The sequence below is a fragment of the Temnothorax nylanderi genome, unplaced genomic scaffold (assembly GCF_030848795.1).
Source record: "Temnothorax nylanderi isolate EJ_2023f unplaced genomic scaffold, tnyl_v1.0 TNYL_tig0020_pilon, whole genome shotgun sequence".
In the NCBI taxonomy this organism is placed as follows: domain Eukaryota; kingdom Metazoa; phylum Arthropoda; class Insecta; order Hymenoptera; family Formicidae; genus Temnothorax; species Temnothorax nylanderi.
Window position 1 is genome coordinate 963728 of NW_027249082.1, and position 7259 is coordinate 970986.

The following is a 7259-nucleotide window of genomic DNA, read 5'->3' on the forward strand; positions in this document are numbered from 1 at the left end:
CGGGATTATTTTATTTTTAAAACATATGGATAAAATAATTGTTATCGAAGAGCAGTTACAAACGAGTATATTTAATAACAAAATGCATGAGATGTATGCATTCAATAATTAATATTGATATTTGGGACCGTAAAATCTAGTCCCTGGAAATGGTTTCGAGAAACCATGTTTATGAGAAACGAAAAATTTAAAAATAAAATATAGTCGTTTGTAACTACATTATATCAAAGATGTGTTATAATTGTATCCTTGTTTTTTTAATTTTTTTTCTTAAATCTACTCTTATTCCTTTTTTCTTTTTTTTACTTTTCTCCTTTTTTTCTCTCTGTTTTACTATTTTTTATTTATTTTTTCTTTCTTTTATAAACAATTATTTTATCCATATCCACTTTACTGTCTTTTTATCAGCAAGACAGAAACATGATTAACACTAGCGATAATGGAAGAATATTTTATTGAGAAGAACAAAATCTTCTCTTATAATATATGTTCTAATTAATTTAGCGAATCGATGTTGCGTACCTACTCGTGCCGAAACCACTGCTACCAAGGATCCGAGATGTAAGAAAACCAGGAATTAATTCTGGTTCTGCAACTGGGTGTTCGATCTTCAACGGGGCACCGAACTAATTAACCCTCCACGTTCAAAATCGTTACGCCTCCCCTCCGGTACAAACGTCTTAACGTCCACCTGACGCGAGAGACAGTGATAAAACTTGAGATAACGATCGCATTCAAGAACGTAAAAATGCGGTCTTCAACATTGCAAAGTGTAGAATATTTTATGAAATCAAAGTAAAATTTATGAAATCAATTCTTCAAAAAATATAGTTTTGCATTTTGCGTATTCCGATTAATAACAAATTGTGATAATTTTAAGTCATGCGAATTTCATAATAATTTTAAAAAATATAATCGTAATTTTATAATATTAAATTTTAGGCAGATGTCAAATTTCACGAGCGAGAAACTATTATTTGATCGTTGATTCAACATTCGAATATTCACGTCTTCACATTTATATGAAAATTATAATAATTAGTGATAATCTTTCAAACGCGAAATTCAGGATAAAGCATAAAATTGAATATTCGTTGAATATTCTAAAAAATTGTAAAAACTGTAACAATTGTAAAAACGCAATAATTACTAAACACTAATTTAGCAAATTTTGTATTATATTTATCGTACGTCTTCTGTCGATTTTCTATAATATATCCAGCATTGGTATCCCATTTTGATTTTAATACAATTTTTCGTACAATTCTTTACTATAATAATTTCTTTATAATTAATATTACATATTATTAAGTAATATGATATAATATTACATAATTTTAACGTACTGTCTATAAAATTACGTACTATGTAATAAATTTAAAATTTATTACATAATTAGTAAAATGACAATTAAATAATGTTATACGTGGCTACTCAAGATTCACATAAATTTAACTTATTACATAATTATTCCCTCCATGTTCCTACCTACCCGGACTTTTAACTCTATGTATGTATTCCCTGCCTATCCACATATTCCTGTATGTTCATGTTCCTACCTAACCATATTTCTATTTATGCTAATGCTAATGCTTTATTCCTACCTACCCGCATTTATTAGTTTATTTAGTTTATTTAGATTATCAATATTAATTAGACCGCGACCGCGATTACCCGAGATTAAGGAAGTGTATGTTTAAAAGAGTGTTTAAAATTTTAAAAGAGAGTTTAAGAGATTTTAAGTTCGGTTAATTCAGATTGAACTGGAGACGTCACCTTTCCGTCTCCGATTATACGTATATACAAGAAATATTACCTTAACTGCATGCACATTAAACACTATATTGCTGGTGTTGAACACCAACCTACCTTGTGTAGTCATCTTTCTTTTGGCCAGTTTGATGTTACCTTTTTTAGCCAAATCGACTTTGGCAAAGCCAGAAATAGGAAGGAAACATAATCCTTCCATTGCCGGCTGATTATAGCTGGCAGATAAGCGTAATGATCTTACGCTCTCTCTCTCACGATGCGCGAAACACGACCGCGTCGCGAAGGGCCATTTATAGCAATTAAATTAATTAATTATGGAATTACTACATCCGCATTGTACTTATTATCTTATTATCTGTATACTATTCTTTACACGCGAGATAATTTCTTCGATTAGGAACAAAAAGGATGTAAATTAGTCAAAAGCTCTTACTTTGGAAAAAAATCTTTTAATTAAACGCGTATACAATCCAAATAAATTCAACTACTTTTACAAATGACAGGAACTTTACTTTAAATGTGGTATAAGCATACTTTAATAAAAATGCGAAAACAATGAGTGACAATTGATAAACGCGAACTAAGAAAATCTAAGGCCCATTTTTTTCGATTTATCGTTTCGAATATCGAGAATATCATCATCTTAAAAGGGTGAGAAAAAAGAATTATGACGTAAGATCCGAAAGGGATAATAAATTTCCCGCACAATATTGAATGAACTAACGTGAATATTTTGTGCACTCGAGTATTTGAATTTCGATAGCTACATCTCATTATTATAATTATATTCCTCAAAATTAATTATTTAAGTTAACGCGAAATTAATCAAGTTAAAAAAAATCTCTACAAAAAATTTTTCAGTTTTACAAGATAACGTTTACTGGATCTCACGTCATAACGATTTAACTATAAAATTTTAATCATCGACTCACCGACCCCGATGCGCAGCAGCGGAGCTGTATCTGCAACGTCGCTACGCTGATTCTGTAACAATCAAATATATAATCTAAATTAGAGCAAGAAAGAAAAAAGACAGTCAGTATTTCGAAAAATAATTACCGAACATAAAACATGGAATTCTATATTTTAGTTCGTTAAACAAATTTAATTTAAAAAAATGACGTAATTTCTTGAAAATACTCTATTTATTGAACACGAGCTTATTCACAAGAATTTAAAAAATAAAACTCTTTACTAATTTTTACTCTTTGACTAACCATCCGATTGAAAAATCGATTGGATAAACCTTCCGCAAAAGAAACAATATGTATAAACCAATTATATTTACCGCATGTTGTTCCGCCGGCGCCTGATGCCTCTCCTAGGCCTCCACCTCCTCTCAGACTACTCGGGATGTCCCTCGTGTTCCCTCGATGCGAAGCTGATGCTCCTTCCCGCGGGGATATTTTCTGTAACATAAAAATAATCGAATCGATTAAATAATTGTCACGCGCATTGAACATCTTATTCGTTATTCAGATTAATATTTTTTTAAATTATTTCTCCGAAAAAGGTCTTTACGTTAGAATCAACTTGAATCAAATTTTTCAAATTATTTCTTTTTACTAATTTATATTCCGAATCACGGTTTAGCATAACAAATAAATAAGGATAAACGAAAAAAGGGATTCTACACTATCTGTAGAAAAAATAAAAAGTAACACTTACCAGAAGTGTTGGTACGCCGATGCCCGATGCCTATCCTAGGCCTCCTCCTCCTCTCAGGCTGCTCGGGATGTCAGCTACGCAGGATTCCCTCGCTGCTCCGATGTCACGTTCAGCGTCGTTATTTTCTGAAACATTCAAATGAACGATTCGATTAAGTAAAGACAGAAGAGATAGAAAATTTTTGGACATAAGTGACATAGTACGTAAAAATCAATTACACTCACCACCTTCTTTCAGGCTGTTCCGGCCGCAAAATCCTCCTCCACCTCCAAGTCAGCCTCGCATTCGTAAAAATGCGGTTTACGCAGATCTGATAGATCTGGTGCCACGTAGGAGCCATTAAGACTCGTGGCAATGCAGTATTAGTATACTGCAAACAACCCAGTAAGCAAGAAACATCAACGTCGCTACGATGATTCTGTAACAATCAAATATATAATCTAAATTAGAGCAGGAAAGAAAAGAGACAGTCAGTATTTCGAAAAATAATTACCGAACATAAAACACGGAGCTCTATATTTTAGTTCGTTAAACAAATTTAATAAAAAAAAGTCACGTAATTTCTTGAAAATACTCTATTTATTGAACACGAGCTTATTCACAAGAATTTAAAAAATACAATTCTTTACTAATTTTTACTCTTTGACTAACTATCCGATTGAAAGACCGATTGAATAAACCTTCCGCAAAAGACACAATATGTATAAACCAATTATATTTACCGCATGTTGTTCCGCCGACGCCTGAGGCCTCTCTTAGGCCTCCTCCTCTTCTCAGGCTTCTCGGGATATCAGTGTTCCCTCGATACAAAGATGCTCCTTCCCGCGTGGATATTTTCTGTAACATATAAATAATCGAATCGATTGAATAATTGTTACGCGCATCGAACATGTCTGTCCATTAATCCCTTTATGGATTATCTCTACTGTGTATAATTCGAAACTGTCAGAATTTTTATTCGATATTTAAAGAAGCGATAGAAATAATTATTTAATAAATTCGGCTTGTGTATATTACATTATATTATTTCTTAAATCTTTAATTATCCATCTTTGATAGTGACTCTCGAAAAGAAAAAGAGAGAAACTGTGAAAATAAAAGAAAATTTAATTTTATATATATATGTAGTTTAATAAATTAATTTTGTATTAATTTACATCAGAGTGATTCTTCCGTTCGGCGAAGATATATTCATTTAGCACACAAGCATTTTATTTTATTTCAAGTGACATGAAATAGTGGATGTTATCGATAAATATTAATAGACTATATGAAAGATTAGAAAAAAATGTGGCATTGTAACAATAAATACAATCAGTAATTATAAGTGTGACATTATTAAATCAATCTATTAAGATATGTTATAAAATATCTAGTTATAAAATGTCCATATTTATATTTCTTAATTTTTCTTCTATTTTTTCTTATGTGTGGTACATGAAAATCTCTGCCTATTATTATTTTACCAGTTTATATACATATGAAATATTTAATCCTGGAAGAAGACCAGACAAATCTCAAATTCTATTTTAAAAAAACTTGGGACGAAGAAATAAAGAAACAAATCTGAATATTAACAATTATTTCCTATTCCTGTTTTACAGATATTAATTTATTTTTATTTCACACAGATAAATATATAAATATATAAATATCGTTTTCTTCCCGTCTTCCAGTCTGTTGAGATAACCAAAAAATGAAGAAAACATTTAAAAGCTATATATTCTAAAAGCATCAACAAACATACTTGTTTTAAATTTATTTTACATCTCTCTCTTTTTTCCTTATTTTTTGCTGTTTATTGAAACTTTTAAATTTAATTAATTATAATGTATTTTAATATGTTAAAATTCTAATATTTTATCATATCCTCATGATGTTCTTATTAGAGTTCCTGAAAATTTTACTTGTCTACCAAAAAAATGCTCGACAAAAAGTGTAACGCGATAACATCTTTATAAAATTTTGAACACAATTTTTCTCTCACTAAAAACATTCCATCATTGTTATTACTTTTTGCCGAGCTGGCTTCATTTATTAGATGTATTTTCTAGTTCCTGTTTTTTCTATTTTTTTTCTTCTATTATATTTATTCTGTAACAAGCAATTCATGTATCTCAAAATTAAATAAATTAATAAATTATACGATTCCAGGATTAAATATATTAATTTATAAATATGTTATTAATCTATAAATATAATATTAATTACCCATTTCAATGAAATGGAGATGTTATATCCGTACAAAAAATAATACGTTCGTAGTACTCTTGTGCTTTCAATTAAACATATGTATATATTTTTACAAATCCATTACCTCGAAAATTAAAGCAAAAAGAAACTTATCACTCACCGATACCGATGCGCAACAGCGGAGTGATGCAACTATGTTGATCTGTAACATCCAAATTATGGCAACATTATTGTACATATTAATTAATATTTTGAGAAATAACTATTACGCATGAAATAATTATCAATTCTGCAAAGGAGGCAAAATAAAATTATAACAAGATAGCTCTAACGCCGTAGTTACTTCGTCGTTCGATACCTTCTGAACTTCCTCTTCCTCTCAATTTCTCCCCTCGCAACTCGCGCAACTCACGAAAGTACCGTCAATTGTGATCGCACTTTATACACTCTCGATACTCTCGACGTTAGCGACGTTCGCGAGACTACTGCATATCAAATGATCAATTCAAATCAAACGAATCGTGCGAAAATACGCGATGCAATCGAAATTTGGCACTCCCGTCCCGCGTCGCTTCGATCCCCGCGAGCGAATAAATCGCGCGAAGTACCCGCGCGAATCACTCAACGTAAATAGTTAATTGCGCGAGAGGTAATTCCGTAATTGTACGCGAAGAGCGATCGAGCGATCTCGACCCTACGACGTACGAAACAGATCTGCCCCTGCCGGCGACTTAATCGTTCACGCATCGGTGATTTCGCGTAAACAAGGTGCGCCGCGTACAAAAAAAAAACGACCCCGAGGCCGCGCGCCACTCTCGCGATAACATTTCCCCGAAATACCTTAACGTTTTCCGATATAGATTCTTTCGAAATTTGAGAGAGAATCGCGACACCAATTCGTTCCGTGTTTTCACCGCGCTGCGTGCGAATGGCGACGAAATCCTCGAAGGCATCGCGTCGGCGCGATACTACGCGAGTCAAGCGAACGGCTAGTGACTATAGGACTCCGGTCCGCTTGACGCTACAAATGCTTCGAAGCATTCCTCTTCTCTTTTCTTTCAATGAAGAAAGAAGGAGAAGAAAAATGCTTCAAAGCATTTGTAGCGTCAAGCAGACCGCAGCCTAGAAGACACGCAGTTGATTAATCGAAAATATAATTAAAATTAAACACCGCACGCACAGATCTCGATCTCGTAAAATCTCGCGAATGTAAAACTGTGTTATTAACGTATCATTAATTACGACAAAAAATCGCGACTCTCGGCGTTAATCTACGTGCGCGAAATACATGAGATTGTCATATATTCACGAACGGGCGATGTATCACGGCGCGGGCGTCCCGTTCAATCACGCAACACGACAATACATCACTCGGTTCTCTTTCTCCCTTCGGAGAGAATCGGAGATAAATTATACGACAACCGGCACGCGCGGTGGTCAAAGCGCGACGCGAGACAGTCGATCGCGAGAATGCTACGTTTGATAACCATACATACGGCGGGGCGGGCGATTATTCCCCGCAAGTATCGCGAAACTTGAAATAAATCACAATTCTCGTACCTTCAACCACGTCTCCGACGATCCACGATGTCTCGAGCGAGCGATTCACGTCACGACACATTCCGACG

The 7259-nt window shown here is 33.4% G+C and overlaps 1 long non-coding RNA gene across 1 annotated transcript; it reads right to left on the reverse strand.

Annotated features, from left to right (window-relative positions):
- Positions 1-328: 328 nt before the first annotated feature.
- Positions 329-6279, reverse strand: LOC139769069 (uncharacterized). The gene is made up of 7 exons (XR_011717482.1): positions 5990-6279; positions 5792-5833; positions 4161-4275; positions 3663-3856; positions 3439-3563; positions 3059-3179; positions 329-2754 (listed from the first exon to the last, which is right to left on the reverse strand). It is a non-coding gene; the product is annotated as an uncharacterized lncRNA (long non-coding RNA).
- Positions 6280-7259: the final 980 nt, after the last annotated feature.